Source organism: Myotis myotis, unplaced genomic scaffold (assembly GCF_014108235.1).
Source record: "Myotis myotis isolate mMyoMyo1 unplaced genomic scaffold, mMyoMyo1.p scaffold_m19_p_15, whole genome shotgun sequence".
NCBI classification, from domain to species: Eukaryota; Metazoa; Chordata; class Mammalia; order Chiroptera; family Vespertilionidae; genus Myotis; species Myotis myotis.
In genome coordinates this window covers 16,259,024-16,282,757 of record NW_023416319.1, presented here as the reverse complement: position 1 = coordinate 16,282,757, position 23,734 = coordinate 16,259,024, and the positions used below count along the sequence as shown (strand labels likewise).

Here is a 23,734-nt window from a genome sequence, read left to right as displayed (position 1 = left end):
GTGGGATGAAATGTTGGAGTGAAATCTAGCATCTTTTATGGAAGGTTATATATCATCTGAATGTTTATGTGTGGTTATTTGCTCAGAAACATTTCCCATATGACCTCAGATTTTGCTTCTTTGATTTGGTAAGTAACCTCAAATGTATGCTAAGACACTTTATCCAACTCTTTTACTCTTTGACTGCTTATAGATAAGGGTAGAGCAGCATTGAGGCCAGGGCTCCTCAAAGTGTGGTCCTCAGACCCCCTGCATCAAAGGCACCTAGAGAATTTGTTGCAAACACACATTCCTGAGCCCCACAGCAGAGAGACTAAATTTGGAGAACTATAGATCTGGTAACTTCTCTTAAGTACAGTGACTTCTCCCTCCCCCGCCCCTCCACCTCTAATGGACTATAAATTGGTGCAGTAGAGCCTCTGGGTTGAACTCTACTCTCATTCCAGAGCCCTGGGAGTCAGGTATTAGCAGGGTAGCTGTCACATAATGGGACTGATACTAACTACCATCTACCATTGTGTGCTCTATGGGATAGTCCCATTTTAGAGGCCACAGTGGATCTTCTCTAAGCAAGGGTCCCAAACCTGACTGTTCATGAGATCCCCTGGGAGCTTGTCAACATACTTATTCTCAAAGTCCTCTGCAGGACTCTGATTCAGTTGGTCAGAGGTGGGACTGGGGCATCTGTTTCTTAAACAACTTCCTAGGGCCGTGGTCGGCAAACTGCGGCTCGCGAGCCACATGCGGCTCTTGGCCCCTTGAGTGTGGTTCTTCCACAAAATACCACGTGTGGGTGCGCCCGTACAGTGCGACTGAAACTTCGTGGCCCATGCGCAGAAGTCGGTATTTTGTGGAAGAGCCACAGTCAAGGGGCCAAAGAGCCGCATGTGGCTCGCGAGCTGCGGTTTGCCGACCACTGTCCTAGGGGATTCTAATGCAGCTTGTTTGGGCTCTAAAGAACTATTGATCAAGAAGTACCATTCACAGGGTCAGGGGGAAGCAGGCTGCCTGGAACAGCTAGTGCATGTGATTTGGTACTATACTAGTATGATTTGAAGAATCTTTTAAAATTGTTCCAAGAGTTTACTGCCTGAACACTTTGTGTCTCCTCTCATCCTTCTTGGGATGCCTAAGCTGATTTCATATAGAACAGTCTGTGTAGAAATAGACTTTTCTTGATGTGGAATTCGATCTGCTATGGGAAAGAGGGCTCTGAAGACTAGGCAACCTCTTGCTTATGGGGACAGGTATCCCCTTTCCCACTGCTAGGCCAGTGCACTTATATGTTTGCTTCTACTTTATGTACTTGCTCAGGTGGATAGAGGTCAGAGAAGCGTAAGACGAGCAGGTGTTGTGAATCGCTGTCGGGAGGGTTCCAGCAGATGAACTTCTGAAATAATTATATTATAGTTATGAAATAATAATGTAGGTGAGTGAAAAAATAGGATTTGATTTGCAAATGTTCATTTCACCAACACTGTAAACATCACTAGTGACCATTTTGCAATACTAATGTGGTCATCAATTCAGGCAAATTATCAACAGATGTTATAAAAAGATTGGATAAAACGATGGTTGGGGAATAGGATATTTACAAGGACTCAAAGGATTCCTCCACAGATTACTTATTACGAAGAGAAAAAGAATTTCTTTATAATGAAAAGATTTGGGTGGCTATCACTTTAAGGAAATGATCAAATGTAGCAACACCAATAATGGAACAAATTATTATTAGGTACCTCCTTATGTATTGCAGTGTGAAGTATAAAGTATCACTTGAAAAGTATCACTTTTCAAAAAATGTTTCATCTGAATTGAATCCTGAGCAAATAGGCAAATCCAGATTGTGGGACATTTTATAAGACAGCTGCCTAGACTCTTTAAAAAATGTCAGTACTATGAAAGATATAAAAAGACAAGGGGTAGGGACTATCCTAAATTAAAGGAAACATGACAGTTTAAATGTACTTATGATCCTTGATTGGATCCTAAATTGAAAAAATAAGATCATTTGTAGGGCACTTGGAAAAATAGAAATGTAGACTGTGTATTAGATAATTGTATTGTGCAACTGTGAAATTCCTTGGGTATGATACATACGGCATTATGGTTAATGTCCTTGTTCTTAGGTGATAAAAGCTGAAGTATTTATGAATGCAATGACATGATGTCTGCAACTTAATTTAAAAAAACTTTTGTAGGCTCCTCTGAGTTCTTCTTCTTTTTTTAGATCTATATTTAGGAAGAGAGAGAAAACATTAATTTGTTGTTCCACTTATTTATGCATTCATATGGGAGTTAGGCACTGTGTTATACCAGCTTTATAGAGAGGTGAAGTAGCATGTTCAAGATCAGACATCTAGTAGGTACAAAGGCAGAATTTGAGTCTAGGCAGTGTAACACTTAATGCCATTCTTATAACCATGATGCCATGTTGCCTGTAGCTCAGCTGATGTCTGGGCTGCTGGATGTCTTGGGCTAGAAGGTAAGATTTGCCAATCATCCATATGGGTGATTGCATGACCTCTGAGCTCCATGATACCTTGCTTGGATATTCTTGATCAGTCGGAAAATCGAGGAGGGCAAAACACATTAATAATGTTATCAAAATCCTCTTAAATTTATCCTTCCATTTTTTAACTTTTTATTAATGAAAATATGTATGTACTAGTAAAAAGTACAGCTTGATGAATTTTCACATACCGAACCCACTCATAACCAGCTCCCAAATCAAGAAACAGGCTAGTTCTCCAGAAACCGCCCTTGTGCCTCCTTTTAATCATCATTCCTTCTTTTTTTCCTATTTTACTGCCTAGTCAAGTCCTCAGCACCATGTGCCTGGACTTTTTTGGCAATAGGCTAAGTAGCACCCATTTCCACACCTCTCCCTGTTCTGTTTGCCATCTTGCACATGACTGCCAGATCAAGGAGTAGCATAGTATGATGGTTAAGAGCGTGGCCCCTGGATCCAACTGCCTGCATGTGATCTCAGGTCTTCCAGCTACTGCCGCCTGACCTTGGGCAGTGTAACCCATTTACTCATCTATAACGCAGGGTAATCATAGTAGCTACACATGAAGTTATTGAGGATGAAATGAGTTTAATACCTGTCAAAATTTAGAATAGTTATGTAGTAAGAACTATATAATATCACCTGCAATTATTATTACTCAGTCTTTTAAAACTTTATATGGATCAATAAAGTGGATACTTTGGTCTTTTTTTTTTTTTTTAAATTGACAGTAAATACTCCATTTAACAGTAAAACCCTGTTAGGAAGGAAATGCCTTGCTTGTCCCTGGATCAATTGCCTGCCTCAACTGATACGATAACATTTGGTGCTATCATATTTATTATCCCACACAGAAAATCAGTAATAGTGCCCTGGCCGGTGTGGCTCAGCGGTTGGAGCGTTCGGCTCATGCACTGAGGGGTTGCAGGTTCGATTCCTGGTCAAGGGTACATCCCTGGGTTGTAGGTTCAATCCCCGGTCCTGGTCAGGGTGCTTGCGGGAAGCAACCAATTGGTGTATCTCTTTCACATCGATGTTTCTCTCTCTCCTTCCTTTCCTTCCACTCTCTAGAAATCAATGGGAAAAAAATCCTCGGGTGAGGATTATCAACAACAAAAAAGAAATAAAGAAAAGAAAAAGAAAGTCATTAATAGTGATACAAATAAAATTAACTGGTTTTGTTCATCACATTATACAACAACAACAAAAGTTCAGTTCAACTGTGGCTCCTTGATTATGTAGTTGACAATACCTGTACAGCCTTCTACAAATCAAATCCTATTCTAAATGCAGTGGAGCCCAGGCAGTTTCGTGGGACCTTGTAGTACATCCTTTTATAAGGTAAAGAATCTTTTTATAGTGTGAATATCGGCCCGTTATTGTAACTGTTTTGTAGGACTGGGCTTAGGTGTTTCAGGTTTTCTCAGAGCAGGGCACCCCTGCTGCTCAGAGAACCGCCCTTGAGATGTGTAGGCATTGCTTTGCCCCCTGATTGGTTACACTGCAAAGTTTACACGGATGTTATTATACAGAACATGTATTTTATGTTTGATGTGTACATAGATATACTTACATATGTAACTAGCAGCGGAATTCTGTTTGATGGTCTTGCCTCACTTGTGCTGTCCACCTTCAACTCAGTGACTTTATGTGGCGCACCCCACCCATTTGCATGTGAGAACATGCAGAGCAGCGTTATCAAATAAGTGGAATGCTTAGACCTGCTTTTCCAGATCTAAAAGGCATCCACAGCTTTACCAGCCAGGCTTGGAAATAGCATCAGGGAAGTGGCAGCAAGGGAAAGAGGACGATGAGACTCTGGGGTGGGGTGGTGATGCCTACCCCCAGCTGTGGGGCTACGTGAGGCTGCCTCTGACGGCTGCTATAGGAATGACCCAGACGGGTCCTGTAACGTAGCCTGACCTGTGGGAAGATGGATACCTTTTGGTTGGTTTGCTCAGAGGTGGGAAGCTGCCTGTAGAGAAGAGGAAGTAGAAATGAGAGAGGCCTGGGAAAGAAGAGCCAGAGAAAGTAAAGGATTCAAAGTGGGGTGGGGCAGGTTGGTGTTTATTTTAGTTGGGATGCTTCTAGTTATAAGAAAATGACAGAAACCTAACTCCAAATACCTTAATAACAGACACTATTGGTATAGGTAACTGGGACATTCAGGGTTTCAGGCATGGCTTGATCTCTGTCCTCAGGGCTCTGACTCTTGTGTTGGTCAAGTACTACAGACTGACTCTCCCCATGTGCCAGGAAGGATGAACGCCCCCCATCAGAGTTTCTGATTCTTTCAGTTTGTAGTCCCAGCAGGCAGAAGGCCTTTTCTTCCAACATTCCTACATTAATCCTGGGGAAGGACTCAGATTAGTTCCACCTGGGTCATGTGACCACCCTAGTTGTTGTTGGAGGTCCAGAAGGAGCACCAGTGTTTATGTTTCAATTTCTCCCCCAGTCCTCACTTCTAACCACATGGAGTAGAAGTCCTCTCAAGCAAAGGATAACTACTGGGAGAAAAAGAATAGGTCTAGTTCTGGGTAGGCAAAATCAGTTGCTCTCACAGGGCCAAAGGGGAATCTAATACCCTAGTAATCCAGCTGTGCAGTTATGCTTGGAAGTTGAACCATTGGAGAATTCATGGATAGCAGGCATCTTTTGTTCTGTGTTGTTGTATATGCTGGGATGGTTTTGACTCTCAAGTAACGGAACACCCTGACTGAAATGGCCTAACAACAAGGGCACTTAGCTTACATAGCAAGTCATCTGGAGGTGGGGCAGTTCCAGGAGCAATTGTCACCTCTTCAACAATGTGCTTAAGGACCTGAGTTCCCTGTAACTTCCTGCTCTGCCTTCCTCAGCACTTTGGCTTGTCTTTTTAAACTGTTTCCCTCAGATCCCAAAGATGACTACCATAAATCCTAGCATCCTGGGGTCACACTTGATTTCCAGAGTCTATCAGCAGCAAAAGAATACTTCTGTACTCTTTTTTAAAGACCAATCATAATCTCCACAGAGACCCTGGCTGTGTAGCTTAGTTGGTTAGAGCATCATCTGATACACTAAGGTTGTGGGTTTGATCCCCAGTTAGAGCACATACAAGAATCAACCAGAAATAAGTAGAACAACAAATTGATGTTTCTCTCTCTCTCTCTCTCTCTCTCTCTCTCTCTCTCTCTCTCTCTCTCTCATTCCCTCCCTCCCCCCTTCCTCCCTCCTTCCCTTTTCCCTTTCCTTCTCTCTCTCCCCCTTCCTCTCTCTTTCTAAAAATTAATAAATAAATATAAAAAAAAACCTCCACAGAACTGCCCTCATTGATCTCCGCTTGCTTCTCATTGGCTAGAGTCATGTCAGGAAAGTGAGACGGTCTTGTTGGTTTACGAATCTGTATTCACTTCCTAGGGCTGGGGATGGGCCCCTGGTTCCCTGAAGGTTATGCCAAGAAAAAGCAGAGGAAGAAAATTGGAGTTCTGTTAATAAGGAGGGGAATGACCACCAGGTGGGCAGAACAGTATCTGTACTCCTACCAAGAAGCGCCAGCCCGACCTGGGGTCAGAGGACCCTTGCATATTTATCAGGATGCTAGGCCAGTACAAAAGTGTCATGTGGAAAGAGAATGTTCCAGTCATGAGGACAGGGTGGCTGTCATTGTTTCACCTGCTACAGCAGATTTAGAACCATATCCGGCATGAATCATTTGGAAAGTTCTGCAGTAATTTACATCAGTGACTTCACCAGTAGGCACCCAACTTCTTTCCTTCCTACCTTGAAGCCAGTTTCTCTTACTTCCCCATTCCCTTTTAATTTTATGATCTGCTTATTCTTTCTTCTCAGATTGCCAGCGACTGCTCCCCTGCCTCCCACCCTCTGGGTTTCATTAGAAAGAAACCATTCCCCAACTCAGCAGGACTTGATTTCTCAGCTGTGCTTTAGAATTCTGCTAGACAGGCTGTCTGCTCTCAGCTCTGCCATTGGTAGGCTTTAACCACAAATTCCAAGGCAATTTCACTGGAGTTTTAGGAGAAACATGGCCCCCCAACCTTGTAACTGACACTGGAAATTCAAGTGCCTTTGCTTGCTGCTGTTTAATGGCAACCTCATGACATGTGCTGAGTCGGCACAATTTGTGATTCAGGCCCAAGAAGGGAGACGGGACGGACTGTGTGAGCATCCTGAGCCATCATTGCTGGTGACTGATTAAACTCTGTGGTATTGACAGACTAATGCCAACAAGAGATTTTATTTTTATTTTCCTTTTCTCATTTACAAAATAAACTAGAGGCTCGGTGTACGAATTCGTGTACCAGTGGGGTCCCTTGGCCTGGCCTGCGGGATCAGGCTGAAACCAGCTCTCCAATATCCCCTAAGGGGTCCTGGATTGCAAGAGGGCGCAGGCCAGGCCAAGGAACCCCACCAGTGCACAGTCAGGGCCGGGGAGGGGCGTGGGAGCTTGGCCAGCTGGGGAGGGACCGCGGTAGGGCTCCAGGGCTTGTCCAGCCCCGTCTCTCAGTGCCGATCAGCCAGACCCCAGCAGCTAGCTAACCTACCGGTCGGAGCATCTACCCCCTGGTGGTCAGTGCACATCATAGCAACTGGTTGACCTGTCAACTGTCTGTCCCCTGGTGGTCAGTGCACATCATAGTGAGTGGTTGAGTGGCCTTAGCATATCATTAGCATAATTACACTTTGATTGGTTGAACAGATGACTGGACACTTAGTATATTAGGCTTTTATTAGATAGGATAGTTTCTCATTATAAAAACTGAAACATAGAACTATATGACACAGAAAGTGAAAATCCTTCCTAAGTCATTCCCCACTGGGAAAAAGTTGGTGTTTCATTTTCAGATTTTCTTTCCAGAGCATGTTCTATATAGAATTAACATTTTAGCCTGGCCTGGGTAGCTCAGGGGTTGAGCATTGACCTATGAACCAGGAAGTCATGGTTCCATCCCTGGTCAGGGCATAAGCCCAGGTTGTGGGTTCGATCCCCAGTGTGGGGTGTGCAGGAGGCAGCTGATCAATGATTCTCTCTCATCATTGATATTTTTATCTTTCTCTCCTTCTCCCTTCCTCTCCGAAATCAATAAAAATATTTTTTTAAAAACTAACATCTTATAAAAATGGACCATGCTTTTCATACTGTTTTTCAGCTAGCTTTTTTTTTTTTTTTTAACTTCATATATTTTGGACATCTTCCTATGTCAATATGTTCTTTCTAGCTATATTTTTTTATTATCAAGATATACTATGTTTTATTTAACCAGTTTCCTGTTGTTGGGCGTTTGGGTGATTTCCAATTTTTCCCTACCACAAATCTGCAGTGAGCATCTTTGTATTTGTGTGTCTGTACTCCTGCCTAAGTATTTCTATGGGATAAAGTCCCAGAAATAGGATCACTAGGTTAAGGGAAATGAATATTTTACATTTTAATAGCCATTGCAGATGAATAATTATATTATTAGAATACTGTTGTACTCATTCAGTAAATGTTATAGTTGTTTTCAACAAACAACAGAATGATTGTTATATAAAATTATATTTATAGCAACAAAATCCTCTCTTGAGTCCTTGATAATTGGTCCCCTTTCTTAGGGTTATTTGGCCTGGGAGGTTGTTAATTCATGTTCAATGGCATACATTTGGCGTTAGGAAAGACAGGAAGCTTTTACACAGGCTCGTGCAGTTTAGATTTAGCACAGGAACCCATCCCTCAGGCTTCCTGTCTCTGAAGTTGGAAGTGGTGAGAGATACAGCGTACCCCCTCAAGTCAGACTTTTTCAGATATTGACAGCAGGTCAAGTTTTATATAAGGAATCTCAATGAATTGTGGAGTTTTCTTGAGTTTTGCCTCCTCCTACCTTTCCTAAAGTGAAATTACACATGCAATTCAGTGTAATTTTTCTGTTGAGGCCTTTTTAGATTTATTTTTTAAATTGACTTTTTGAGAGAAACATTGATTTGTTGTTCCACTTACTTATGCATTCATTGGTTGATTCTTGTATGTGCCCTGACTGGGGATTGAACTTGGAACCGTTGCCACTTTTCAGATGAGGAAATGGGCTCAGAGAAGGGTGGCCTGCAGCTGGTGAGTGGCAGGAGTGAGCCACCGGACGCTCTACCCAGCACTGGCTTGCATGCTATAGCCTCTGAGCCTCTAAGGATCCATTTTAAATGAAAACAAGACTTGGGGGGAAGGAGCTCTTTTCATTGGTTTTATTTTTTATTTAAGTGCCTGCTACATGCCAAGGACTCTGTCACATAGATCTGACCCCTGCCGTAGGCAGTGGAGAGACACGGAAACACAGGCAAATAAGCATTTGATTCCATAGATCACTGAAGGCAGGACCAGGGTGCACCAAAAGAATAAGGCAGTAGACTCATTTTTGGATTGAAGAGTTGGGCAAGGACACGACTGAAGGCAGAAGAATTTTTTTTGGCAGAGGGAATAGCATGTGGAGGCCTCTGAGTAAGGAAAGAGCTTGAGGAACATGAGGAACTGGCAGAAGGCTCCTGTGGCTGGAGGGAGGTGAGGGAGAGGAAGGAGCTCAGGGAAAGCTGGAGGCCTGGCAGGCTTGGGAAAGCATGGGGTCTTGCACTTGTACTGAGTCGTGATGAAGAGTCTGGATTTGATTCTGAAGGCAGTGCAAAGCTGTGAAAGCATTTTAAGGAGGAAGGTGAAATGACCAGATTGGGGAGTGTAAAACCTCCTTTTAAAAAGTGTATTTTTTTTTATTTTTATTTTTTAAATATATTTTATTGATTTTTTACAGAGAGGAAGGGAGAGAGATAGAGAGTTAGAAACATCGATGAGAGAGAAACATCGATCAGCTGCCTCCTGCACATCTCCTACTGGGGATATGCCTGCAACCCAGGTACATGCCCTTGACCGGAATCGAACCTGGGACCTTTCAGTCCGCAGGCCGACGCTCTATCCACTGAGCCAAACCGGTTTCGGCTAAAAAGTGTATATTAATATGTGCTTGGATTTGCAGTGTCAAGACTTTTCTGCCTGTTTTTTAAGAGTGGCTCTTCCCCAGAAGATGCTGGAGCTGTTGCAGCACTTGGGGCACAGCCACAGAGTCACAGATTTTTCTCTTCTCATTCTAATCCTCAGGACCATAGCTCGGTACAATCCTGGCCTGAGGCTCTCCAGTCTAGAGAGGGACCCCTCTTCTCTCTTGAGGTGTTAGCCTCCACATACCTCCACCAGCACACCACAGGGCTCTCCCTCCAGGTCCAGGAGGTGGAATGGATTTGCTTCCTGATTCCTGCTCTGCAGGTGAGCAAGGAAGTCAGGAAGATTGAGTAAGGAGCTTAGAGCATATCCCCAGGTGTGAGTTATGGTGAGGCTGTAGTTCAGCTTCTCATCAACAGCTTACCCAGCTTTTTTCTCTAGATGTCCCAAGTGTATATGATCTTCATATCTTTGCCCCAAGTAAAGTTTTCTGAAAGGAGATGCTCCATCATTCCAATGAGAGCTGTCGAGTTCTCTCGTTTCCTGGTTTGGATAAGCTGCCCATTGCTCCAGTTAGCTAACTGAAGCCAAATGGAGCTGCCTGCTTATATTAATATCATTTTTCTTCCTCATACTCTTTTTCATTTTCTTGACATTTTCTTCCCCTGAGCTTGATTTATCTTCTTTTCTGGTTGCTATGGATCTGTAAAATATTTTCCCTTTCATCTGTTAGTAATATTGACCACAACTATAAAGCAGAACAATCCCTGATTTCTCTGTTCCCTCCCAAGATTTTAGGTTAATAGTTAAAGGTTTGTATTCCCACTCTACTGGAAAAGAACAGGTCAACCCTTCAGAAGTGAGCTTATGTCTTCAGTGGTTTGCATGTAAGTTAGAGTCTGTCTAGCCAGTACCTAAATCTGGTGCTTTTAGGGAAGACTTCAACCCTTAAGAGCAGAGGTTGGCAAAGTGCGGCCTGGAGGCCAAATCCTGATGGCCACCTGTTTTTGTAAATAAAGTTTTATTGGACACAGCCATGCCCATTACATACTATCTGTGACTTTTTTGGTGCTACAGCAGCAGAGTGAAGTAGTTATGACAGATATGCAGCCCTCAAAGTCTAAAATATTTGCTATCTGGTCTTTTACTGAAAAAGTCTGCCAATCCCTGACTTAGAGAGTATTTTCCACTTTTGAATAACGACCGAAGTAGAGAGATGGCCATCTTTAAATCTCTGTGAGATAGCCTTGTGAAATTAACTGCCTTAGCCGGGGCTGTGCCCTGTCCCATGATAGAGGGATCATGTTTGCAAGAAGTTTGTTGGAGGAGTGAATGCATCTCCTACTGAGCTGTTGCTTGATTTGAGACGGATTCCTTTGGCTTCCATGGGTCTATATCTTGGAGAATTGCAGGAAGTGCTTTGAGCTTCTTAGTAGAAAGGGGCTATTCCATAGGCATTAAGCTAGGATCATTTACCCTCAGGCTAGTTTGTGCATCTGTTGCCCCCTGTAGAGTTGTAATTGGTTGACTCTTTCAGTGACTCCTTTGTCTCTAGCACCTGCATTTCAGGGATGCTTCTTGTAGGAGGTGGTGAAGGCCTCTGGCAAGCCTGGCTAAGCAGCTGGAAAGTGAGGGGTAGACAGACCCAGCATCTCTGTAGGAGGTCAAGCCCTTTGGTAACCGGAAGTGCCTCCAGATAGAATGTTCAGTGAAGAGGGCTGGAGAACAGAGTGGATGAAAGCAGGAGCCCAAGAGACAGGTTGCCTGGGTTCAAATCCCAGTTTGGCAGCGAGGGACCTGTGGGACCTAGGGTCAAAAGTGAACATCTCCAAGGCTTGGTTACTACTTCATCTGTGAAGTGGAGTAATAGTAACATCTACTAGGAATATGTTTAATGCTCCTAGTGTAGCATAATACATGGAAGCAACTAATTTATGTTGTCATCTAAGAAGCATATTGCAGAAAAAAAGGGAACAGACTAAGAAAAAAAAGAAGCATAATACAACATTGTATAAAATTAGGTTCTAATACTGTTAGCAGTATTCTGCCTCCACATGGAAGGCTGGAAGTGATACGTGAAGATACTCACTGAGGCCATTTTAGAGTGCTGAGATTATTATTGTTTTCTTTTTGACAGTTTACTGCCATTTAAACATTTCCTATACAGAATATGGGTTTTATTGTCAGAAAGGAAAACCATGACTGAATTTTTCAGTGAACTTCCTAGAGGACAGGACAGTGAGCCCTGAGAAGCAGCCCAGGCCTTTACCACAGGACAAGTCCGCACCTCCAGGTGTGGTCTCTGGTGCAGTTATTAGAACAGCTTTGAACACCGTGCAGTGATCTGCCAGTGCAGGGGGCCTGCTTTCTTGCTCTGATTCTTCATAGCTCTCAGTGGGAAATGAATGGCTCCCCTGAGCCGGACACAGCGCTGCCCTGGCTCCCTGGCAGTGGGCTCTGCTCCAGGAATATGACAGTCAAAACTAGAACCCGTGGAGGAGGAGGAGGAAAGAATAAAGGAACTTGGGCGGTTTTTAAGAGGGATTGCAGCAAGCCCCGTAATGGGGGGCTGTTTTGCTAACATGTAGCAAGGGCGCTTTGAAGCAGCAGTGGTGTTGCCTTCCTTGGCCTTGTGCTCTTTGGCCCAGTGGGCGCTGCACACCTGGGCCATTGTGCTGGGGCAGGGAGGCATCTCTGGCTCAGGCTGCGGCCTGTGCCCCACCCTTGCTGAGCCCTGGCTTTGCTCTGGCAGTCATCTTTGGGCTTGAAGATTTAGGGAGAACAGAGTCCTCACCAACTCTCTGGACCTGCTGAGCATATCTGGATTCCTACCACCATGGTGACCTCAACACAAGAAGCCTTTTCCTGTAATATCTACTAGGAATATATTTAATGCTCCTAGTGTAGCATAATACATGGAAGCAATTAATATTACTTATGTTGTCATTTAAGAAGCATATTGCAGAAAAAAAAGGAAACAGACTTAAAAAAAAAAAAGAAGCATAATACAACATTGTATAAAGTTGGGTCCTAATATTGTTAGCAGTATTATGCCTCCACATGGAAGGCTGGAAGTGATATATGGGTCACTCAGATCACTCATGCATTGTGTCCTGTCCTGATGTACTTTTATTCCCCAAACAAAAATAACTGTTGTTTTTCCAGTTAAAAAAATGATGCTTAAAAAAAAAAAAAGATACTTAAAAAAAAAAAATCCAAGCTATGTTGAAAGCATGTAAAAAAAAGCAAGTAACAGAACAATGAGGCGTGGGGTTGTATTTTCACTTTAAAACATAAGAAAAATATGAATTTGATTATATATGCTTACAAGAAAATCTTGAAGAATGCATGTCATACATTAATAATGGTTATATCTGGCCGAAGCCGGTTTGGCTCAGTGGATGGAGCGTCGGCCTGCGGACTGGGGGGTCCCGGGTTCGATTCCGGTCAGGGGCATGTACCTGGGTTGTGGGCACTTCCCCAGTGGGGGATGTGCAGGAGGCAGCTGATCGATGTTTCTCTCTCATCGATGTTTCTAGCTCTCTATCTCTCTCTCTTCCTCTCTGTAAAAAATCAATAAAATATATTTTTTAAAAAAATAATGGTTATATCTGAAAAATGGGACTGGTGTGAGAAAGTTTCATTTTTTACTTTATATACTTGTTTATTGTTTGAATTTCTTATAATAAGCCTGTTCTACTTTGTAATTTGAATAACTATATAACTGAAAATGAAAAATAAACATTATCTAAATCCCGCCCCTAAGACAGCCACTGTTAACATTTGGTTACCATCCTTCTAGATATGTCTCTGTGCATAACGTAATTAGACAATTTTACTAACTTAATACTGTTCATGTTAACATGCTCTCTTCACCCAGCATCATGTCATGGAAATCTTTCTAGTTAGGGAAATAGAGATCAATAGCCATGTTTGTGCCCAGCTGGCATGGTTCAGTGGTTGAACATCCACCCATGAACCAGGAGGTCACGGTTTGATTCCCTGTCAGGGCACATACTTGGATTTCGGGCTTAGTCCCCAGAAGGGGGCATGCAGGAGGCAGCCCATCAATGATCTACTCTCATCATTGACATTTCTATCTCTCTCTCTCCCTCTCCCTTCCTCTCTGAAATCAATAACAATATATTAAAAAAAGAAAAGGAAAATAGCCATGTCTGTAATGGTGGTGAGGCATTGTATTTTATGATGGTGAAAGGGAAATGCACTGTTTTCCCTACTACTTTACTCTCTTGTGTGACCAGAGGTGGATTTTTCCATACCTAACAATTCTCCAGTTCTTGGCAGACACCAAGTGGGTGTCCTACCATTCAATTCAGTTGTGGTACTATCTGCCTGGGGTTAACGTCGGATCCCACAAGACTGTCCCCACTTCAGGGTCAAATTGCAAGTCCCAAGTACTTCTGACCAACCAACTATAAATGAAGTTCTCCTCGGGTTTGACAGTTTGTTAGAACAGCTCGCGGAATTCAGGAAAAGAGTTTACTTACTAGATTTCTGGTTTATTATAAAAGGATGCAACTCAGGAACAACCAGATGGAAGAGGTGCATAGGGTCAGTCGGGCATGTGAGAAAGGGTGTGGAGCTTCCATGGCTCCTACAGGTGTGCCACCCTCCCAGCACCCCCTTGTGTTCACTGACTCGGAAGCTCTCTGAACCTCACGCTTTAGGGATCCTCATTACATAGGCATGATTTATTATTAACTCAAGCTCAAGCCCCTCTCCCCTCCCTTCTAAGCTATGATTAGAATCCCAATCTCTAATCATAGCTCAGTCTTCTGGTGACCAGCCCCGGTCCGGAAGCTATCCAGGAGCCCACCAGGAGTTGCCTTGAAAGATGCTTCTATCATCCAGGGAATTCAAAGGGATTTAGGAGCTCTATGTCAGGATCCAGGGTCAAAGACCAAGAACAAAAAATGTTCCTAGCACCTTTATTGCTTAGGAAATTACAAGGGTTTGGGGAGCTTTGGCCAGAAGCTGGGGTTAAAGTCCCAAATATATATTTCTTTCTTTCTTGTTTTTAAAAATTAATTAAAATTCTTCATTGTTTAAAGTATTAAATATGTCTCCTTTTTCTCCCATTGACCTCTCCCGGCCGCTCCCACCCCTCAGCACATGCCCTCAACCCACTACTGACTGTGTCCATGGGTTATGCTTATATGCATGCATACAAGTCCTTTGGTTGATCTCTTACCACCACCGTCCCCCCCCCCCCCCCGCCTTCTCTCTGAGGTTGGATGGTCTGTTCAATGCTTCTATGTCTCTGGATCTATTTTTGTTCATCAGTTTATGTTGTTCATTATATTCTACAAATGAGTGGGATCATGTGACATTTATCTTTCTCCAACTGGCTTATTTCGCTTAGCATAATGCTCTTCAGGTCCATCCATGCTGTTGCAAATGGTAAGAGTCCCTTCTTTTTTACCGCAGCATAGTATTCTATCGTGTAGATGTACCACAGTTTTCTAATCCACTCATCTGCTGATGGGCACTTAGGCTGTTTCCAAATCTTAGCTATTGTAAATTGTGCTGCTCTGAACATAGGGGTGCATATATCCTTTCTGATTGGTGTTTCTGATTTCTTGGGATATATTCCTACAAGTGAAATTACTGAATCAAATGGGACTTCCATTTTTAATTTTTTTAAGGAAACTCCATACTGTTTTTCACAGTGGCTGCACCGGTCTACATTCTCACCAGCAGTGCGTGAGGGTTCCTTTTTCTCCACATCCTCGCCAGCACTTGTTGTTTGTTGATTTGTTGATGGTAGCCATTCTGACAGGTGTGAGATGGTACCTCATTGTCGTTTTGATTTGCATCTCTTGGATTATTAGTGACTTTGAGCATGTTTTCATATGTCTCTTGGCCTTCTCTATGTCCTCTTCCAAAAAGTGTCTATTTAGGTCCTTTGCCCATTTTTTGATTGTATTGTTTATCTTCCTTTTGTTAAGTTGTATGAGTTCTCTATACATTTTAGAGATTGAACCCTTATCTGAGATAACATTGGCAAATATGTTCTCCCATGCAGTGGCTCTCTTATTGTTTTGTTGGTGGTTTCTTTTGCTGTGCAGAAACTTTTTATTTTGATGTAGTCCCATTTATTTATTTTCTCTTTAGTTTCCATTGTCCTAGGAGCTGTATTGGTAAAGATATTGCTACAACATATGTCTGATATTTTGCTGCCTGTGGATTCCTCTAAGATTTTTATGGTTTCCCATCTTACATTTAAATTCTTTATCCATTTTGAGTTTATTTTTGTGTATGGTGTAAATTTGTGTTCTAGTTTCATTTTTTTGCACGTATCTGTCCAATTTCCCCAACACCATTTATTGAAGAGACTGTCTTGACTCTTGTATGCCTCCTTTGTCAAATATTAATTGAGCATAATGGCTTGTGTCGATTTCTGGGTTCTCTCTTCTGTTCCATGGGTCTATATGTCTGTTCTTGTGCCAGGATCAGGCAGTTTTGAGAACAGTGGCTTTATAATATAGCTTGATATTTGGTATTATGATCTCTCCAACTTTGTTCTTCTTTCTCGGGATTGCTGTGGCTATTCGGGGCCTTTTTTTTTTTTCTTCCATATGTATTTTTGGAGAGTTTGTTCTATGTCTATGATATATGCTGTTGGTATTTTAATGGGGATTGCATTGAATCTATATTGCTTTGGTAGTATGGACATTTCAGTGATACTGATTCTACCAATCAATGAACATGGTATATTCTTCCACCAAATACATATTTCTTGTATCAGTATAGTAGATTGTAAGATAACAGACTTCCCCCCTCCCCAGGATAAACAGATCCTTCTTGATAAACTTTCAGGTAGTTTCCAGTTTTCCCACTTTAAACAACTCTAAAGACTGTTCACATATGTACATGTTGGCAACTGTGTTCCATTATCTCAGAATAAATTTCTAACATGGGATTGCTGGGTCATAAGGTCTGCACATTTTGCAGTTTGGTATATATGTGCAGTTGTCCTCCGTGAAGGGGATTGCAGAGGCAGCCCTTGGTCACGATAGCCACAGCGCTATCACCTGTAGTTGTGGCCAGTTGCAGCCCAGGCACTGAGGAAACACTGTGTAGTCTCTGAAGTCCACAAAATGAGTCACAGGAGTCATCCATCTTTCAGTAGATGTTATGCTGGCTTTACTCCAGTGTTAAGGAAGTTCTTTGAGACTGGAGGGCTATAAGCTAAGTGGACTCCATGGTTCTCAGAAAGCCCAGTTAAATGCACTTCCAAGCTTACCCTCACAATTCAGTCCCTACTCCATCCCTCTAAGCAGGAAGAAAAATGTCCTGGCAAGGAGTCTGGCCTAAGCACCAAAATGTTATTACTCATAATTCACTGCTGTTTCTTCTTATAACAGATCCCCAGATTTGGTTATTGCTAAACCCCTTCCTGCGTCTGATCTGATAGGAACTTTGGAAGTGCATGGGCAGACACATAGACAGCTGGGCGTCTGCTCTTTTTTCTTTTTTTTTCTTTTTTTTAATATATTTTATTGATTTTTTACAGAAAGGAAGGGAGAGAGATAGAGAGTTAGAAACATCGATGAGAGAGAAACATCGATCAGCTGCCTCCTGCACATCTCCTACTGGGGATGTGCCCGCAACCCAGGTACATGCCCTTGACCGGAATCGAACCTGGGACCTTTTAGTCTGCAGGCCGATGCTCTATCCACTGAGCCAAACCGGTTTCGGCTGGGGCGTCTGCTCTTTACACATGTACTCAGAAGTAAGTGTCTGCTTCATGTTCCATCTCCAACACAACAGCCCCTCCTGGATGCAACATTCTATGAGGGACATTGACAACTCAGAGCATATCCAGAGAAGAGTGGCTTTCAGACTGGCAGAAGTTCTTTGAACCGTGGTCTGGGAGGAATAGCTTTAAAACTGAGGAAACTGGAAACATTTTAGTCAAGAAGAAAAGACTTTGGGATGAGGTGTGAGGAGTGGTGAATATGACGCACAACAGGTGTTTTAAAAATATTTGAGGTCTTGCCATATGGAAGAGGGATTTGACTTTTTCTTTGTTGCCCAGAGGAGAGAACTAGAAAGCTGTTAACTGTTCTTTGGGATGTGGAAGCACTTCTTCACATGGATAATCCTCAGGAGACAGTGTACTCACTGTCTCTGAAGTTGGTCTAATAAATGTGGGCAACTGCTGGCCCAGGCCTTTGTGGAGGGGCTTTCAGTGATGGGTATGGGGTTAGTGATCTAGCAGCTCAGCCCACTGAACCCAGAGGCCACCTAATACAGGCTGATTTTTCTTCTACTCCAGTGTGTTGACAACCACTTCTGCTGGGCTCCTGTCTGGCCTGCAAACCGCCTGCTTCCTTCCCCTTCTTGCTTTCTGTCCCAGGCTCTTCCAGGTCTGACTCAGCTAGGTGATCTTCGACAGTATACCCGTAAATACTGTAGCTGTGTTTCTTGATGTAAATTAAGGGGGGGGGGGTTTCTTAAGCCAAAAATTAGAATCCTGGCTCCCTGCAGAAGCTATCTGCTCCGCCACTGTGGATGGACTTTTGTGTGTCTTCCCTGCCACTGTGCCCTTCCGCCTTCCTTCTTTCCTGTAAAACGTGGCCGTGCTTTCCAGTAGTAGAATCTTTCAAATAAGTAACAGTTGCTTAACTTGTATAGTACTTTCAGCACACAAGATAATTTTTATGTATTTTAATTCTTTTAAAAATATATATATTTTAATTTATTTTAGAGAGGAAGGGAGAGGGAGAGAGAGATAGAAACATCAATGAGAGAGACTCATTGATTGGCTGCCTCCTGCATGTCCCCTACTGGGGACCAAGCCCCAAACCCGGGCATGTGCCCTGACCAGGAATCGAACCATGCATAACCTCCTGGTTCATCATTCGATGTTCAGCCATTGAGCCACACTGGCGGGGTTACATATTTTAATTATTTTATTTGATCCTAAAACTACCCTGCAAGGTAGACAGTAGCATCATCACATCATCATGTTTTGATACACAAAAAAACAGATGCAGAGAAGTTAAGTGACTTGTTTAAAGTCATAAAGCAAAGGAAAATGCATCAGAGAATAAAGCAAAGTGCCATTACATGAACTCTTCACTTGAGGATCTGTTTTTACCTTGGACTTGAGGGTAAACACAATATGTATATTTGGAGTGACTATTTGGGAAGTTGGGGTAGTGGTTATAGATGATTCAGGATTGTCCATGAGTTGATGCTTATTGAAGGCAAGTGATGGGTATATGGGAGTTCATTGTATTATTGTCTCTATTTTAGTTTAAAATTCACCAATAACAAGTTATTATTTTTGTTTGCTTATTTCTGAAGCCTAAAATTCAGATTTGGAGCAAAAAAAAATTTTTTTTTTAAATGTGCTTTGGAGAAGTTTGAAGTACAAGGCTGTATGGTGGGCTGGCCAAGGCCTAGCGGATTAAGTGAAAACGAATTTTTTGAACCAGGTTCTCCAGTGCTCATGTCCCTCTATACCATGTGCTCTCCTTCCTCCTCGGACTCTTTCAGTATGACTGGGGAGAAAGATTGAGATTTCTTGGTTTGGTTTGATCAATTCATCCAGTTTTCTGTACTGCCAGACTGGATCTAGTGACTCAGCAGTGGCTTCTTCCAGAGAATGCTGGGATGAAGCCCTCAGCGCCACACCAGGCCTGCCATTCAGTGGTCCCCGTTCCACTTTTGGCTATGTTTGAACTTGCAGACTGGATGAAGACAGGCATGTTTTCTGTAGTGAGGACAGCACTCGAGCTAAGAATTTCTTGTTTTGTCTACTTAACTCCTCACCTGGCTCCAGGAAGTTTCTCTTTTCATAATAATTGGAAACCAAACGCTTTATGTACACAGGGCCAGGGCAGGACCAGGGTCCCCTGAAAAGTTCAAAGTCACATCCTGGCCTCCTCATCCGCTCCCTTGAAGGAAAAACAAATTGCCAAGAACAAAACTCTCTCCACTCCCCAAACAAATACAAAACAACAACAAAGCAAAAAAGTTTATCCTAGGGCAGTGTGTCCCTCCTGACTCCCAGACTTCTGTGGGGCAAGATGGTATTCCTCTTTGGAATTGAGACAAAATGAGGGCCATGCTAAAGTTCTTTGACTTGGGAATGTTCAGAGATACAAATGCAGCTTTGCTCCACAGCAAAAGTGCATCAGCTCTGCCCCCAAGCCCAGAAGAAGAGCAGAGCAGTGCAGTATCTTCACCTGGTCTGTCCGGTGTTGGTCTGTAGATGTGTTTACCATTTTGATTTCAGATTTTAGATGTTGTAAGGGCAGTTAACCCTGAGCCGCAAAGCAGTAAACATGCGCAAAGTGCTAGTAAGAAACTATGTGCCGTGCACAGAAATAGGACTAAGAAACAAAAGCTGCCAGGGAGAGAGGGGATTGTTTTTATGTAACTGACCATAAACACCAAGAGAGGAGGAAAAATAAAGAAATGGAAAAAGTTTGAAGTCTGTGGCAAGAGGACCAGCATCATTAGTCTAGTTAATTTAGGAGCCTCCACCTCCCCTGCAGTATGTCTTAGAGATCTTTTCATGTCAATATGTAGAGATTTATCTAATTCTTTTAGCTGCTGCCTATGATTTTGTAGCATGGATAAGCCATAATTTAACCATTCCTCTAGTGATGCACATTTAGGTGGTTTCCATTTTTCCACTATTGCCAGCAGCGCACAGATGCTGTGAGCATCCTTGCTCATTCCTTCCTGCGAATGTGTTTTGCTCTAGAGTGGACACTCAGTAGAATGATCAGGTCAAAGGGAATACCTTTTATGCTAATAGAGTCTGCCATGCGGCCCTCCAGAGTGACTGTGCTGGTTTACATGTGTCTGGCAACTACATGGATTTTCATTGTGGATTTAACTAGTCTCTTCAGGAAAAAGATGAAAGGAGTAGAAGCATATGCTTGATTTTAAAGCTTCAAAGGATCTCCTGACATTTGGGGCCAGAGAGGGTGGTGGTGAAATGTGTAAGGGAACTGCAAGTTTAAAACCTCAGTCACTTCGGCTTTAAGAACAAAGGGGCTTGGGATCTGACCTGAGTGTGGGCAGTAGCCCTGGCGAGTGAGAGCAGCAAGGGCAGGAAGGGCAGGTTTTGCCCAGTTACAAGCCTCGGGCAAAAGACTCTTGTTCCCCATACTGACAGGTGTCTAAACAGATGGAGCTGTTTTAAAAGAAAAGTGAAAGCACCTGCCATCTTAGTGCAGAAGGGTCTCTTGAAATGGTGAGCAAGGACCTGTTTCCTTACAGAAGGGCACGGAACAGCCCTGGCCGGTGTTCTCAGTGGTTAGAGCCCGAGCACTGAAGGGTCGAGGGCACATACCTGGATTGCAGGTTCATTCCCTACCCTGGTCAGGGTGCATGCAGGAGGCAACCAAACGATGTGCCTCTCTCACATTGATGTTTCTCTCGCTCTCTCTCTCTCCCTCCCTCCCCTCCCCCCCTCCCCTTCCTCTTCCCCTTCCTTTTCCCCTTCCCCTTTCCCCTTTCCTTCCATTCTCTCTGAAAATCAATAGGGAAAAAACATCCTCAGGTGAGATTAACAACAACAAAAAACTTTAAAAAAAGGGCAGGGCACATAGTGGATGAAATAGGATTTGTCTGGTGACAGCTGCAAACTGCAGTGGGCAAACCTGCTGAGCTCTGTTTGCAGTTGAGGTACTCACCCGCACCTCCACAAGAGAGAGGTGTCCTGCCTGGCCCTGTGTGTGCAGGCACCAGGCGAGTGTGTGGGATTCACAGTCTGCTCCTGGGGAAGCCACACCATTGCCGGCAGTGGGCCCATCCTGAAAGGTCTGCAGCCCCAGAGACTCGCTCCTGGGTGAGGGTCTCCCAGGCTCCAGCAGCCCACAGCCTCCTACCTCCCCGCTGTCACCGTGTGTCAGTTGAGTTTCCTGCTTATAAAAGGGATTTTTCTTACACTTCACTCTTTGCCTTTATGATTGTGACTTTGAGGGAGGGGATGGAGGCTGGAGAGCCAGAGGTTTTGAGAAAAGACATGGGGAAACAATTTTGAGTCTCCTCTGACTGGCTTTCTGATCCGTGGCGATTCCTTTGATTCTAGGCAAAACCTAGAAGGAATATCCTTTAAGTTTCCTTTCAGTTTTGTAAGAACAAACATGTCTCTTCTTGCTCCTTTTATTTAATCAGTGTACCGCACATCCACTTCCCAAACAGTGTCTTGCAACCACATTTAGCCAAATTAATATCAGACAGAGTTAATTAAGGGAGACTCTCTAACTAAACATTCAAATTAACTTTTCAAGTCACAGAACTGCATTCAGAACTTTAAAAAGGTGGGGGGTGGGGGGGTTAGTTCTTCTTGCTTCACTGCTTGACCAGTTGGAAAAAACTTCACAATTGCCCACCATCCAGCTATGAAGAACTTTGCCTACTTGCCACAAAAGCTTATAACACATACAGAGAATCTGTTTCTCTTCCTCTCCCATCCATGATTTGTTGTTTTATTGTTATTTTTTCTTTCTTAGAAGGAGTTAGATTTGAAGCCCCACAGTGGGGCTGTTGTGCAGATATGCTCCTAGGATCTCCTTCTCTATGAGGATCTTGTCTGCTGTGCATGTGTGTGGAGAGGAGCAGGGGTGTCAAATTCCATTGGCTTGTACCAAGTGAAGCCTCTGAGCTCCAGAGCATCCCGCTCTTATCCTCTCCTTGCAGGGCTCAAATGTTAAAGGGGCATCACCCAGGACATAATTTATGTTTTGCTCTCATGTGATGTGCATATATCATTGCTCTCAACTGCTATCAGAGTTTATAGGGTAGGCCTTGCCTCACCACTGCTGCGAGGCTCTGAACTGAGCTCTTAAGTGTGGCTTGGGGTGGGATGAGGAGTCAGAGTGGGCAGGCAGGGAAGTGCTCACTCACTCACAGCTTTATTTGGAGCCTGGAGGGAGGAGAGTCGGAAAAAATGCGTGCTCTTCCCCAGTGAGAAGAGAGTCTGTGGCCTTCCTTTGGGTGCTGTCAGGTGGAGATAGAAGCCTGGAGGCGGCTCTGGGTCTTAGGGTGCTAGGACAGTAAGGGTAGTGCCTAGGGTCACCCCCCTCCCAATGAGTGTAGTATCTCATGCTTGTGTTAAGGACTTCAGAAATGTAATCTGTGGCAGTGACATCAGGCTGTCCTATAGCTATGACCTCCTCATTTTTGGAAATATAGTGAAAAATAGGTAAATTAGTCAGACACATCCTCACTCCCTCCCCCCCTTGGCTGAGAGCCAGGATAAAGCCCTGGGTTTTAGAAATTATAATAGGATTATGTGAGGGACCCAGTGGGGACAGTGGTCAGACTAAGAGGCTCCAGTTAGCATCTGAGCTGGGCAGAGGCCATCAGGACTGACTTTGAAGTTTACCTCCTCCGCTGCCTCATCCAGAGCTGGTTCATTTAGCAAAACCTCCGTTGTCTCCTCCTCTCATGGGGGTCATAGGCTGCCTGGGCCTGTGCAGACTTGTGTTTCTGCTCCCGTAAGTATATTTTAGTTTGTGGGCCTTCAGTTGGCTGTAAAGGGTTATCTTCCAATCTCAGAGGAATCCTTCTCAGGGCCCAGCTCCGCCGAGCAGCCCACAGTGGCTGCAGCAGCAGCGTGGACCTTCTCAGGAAGGAGGGTGGGCATAGGCAGTGGCCAGATTCTCCCATGTGTGCTGCTTTCGCCCTGGCACTTTTTGGAGACAGGAGGGCATGCTATCTGACCTTCCCTACCAGCAGTGTGTGTTGCTGAGGGTGACTCGGGCACATCTGGCATTTTAGAGAAGCACTGCTAAGCCCTCCTAGGAGGCTGTCATCACATAGGACACTTGGGCCCTGGTTGTGAAGGTGATTTGTGAGGACCAAGAAGGCAAGAAAGGCGGAGACTGTTTCTCGGGAGACTGTGATGGCTGTCCTGTTGTTCAGAAGTTTGACCTCAACGTTGACAGACTCCAGACTGCCAGCCTAGTTTGGCCACCTCCCGTCTTCCTGGCCTTTCCACAACACCTCTGCAGACCAGCCACTTATTTGACACCTGACACAGTTCGGCAGGATTTCCGGCCCCTGCCCTCTGTCCTCAGAAAGCATGTAACAGTGCAGAACACTCAAAAGGGCTTTTGACTCCCAGGCTCCCAGCTTCAGCCATGAGAAACCCACTCTTCTGGGCTTCAAAAGACAACATTAACCTGTTCTCCTCTGACCAACATGTTAATTTTGACCACTGGGATAGGACATGGGGGGTGGGGGATTGCTTTTTGCTTTGTGAGCTGTTGTGT

At 43.8% G+C, this 23,734-nt stretch overlaps 1 protein-coding gene across 15 annotated transcripts in view; it reads left to right on the top strand.

The window, feature by feature from the left end:
* SUFU (SUFU negative regulator of hedgehog signaling) overlaps window positions 1-23,734 on the top strand; it is an 87,338-nt gene that overhangs the window by 21,557 nt on the left and 42,047 nt on the right. The window lies entirely within an intron of this gene.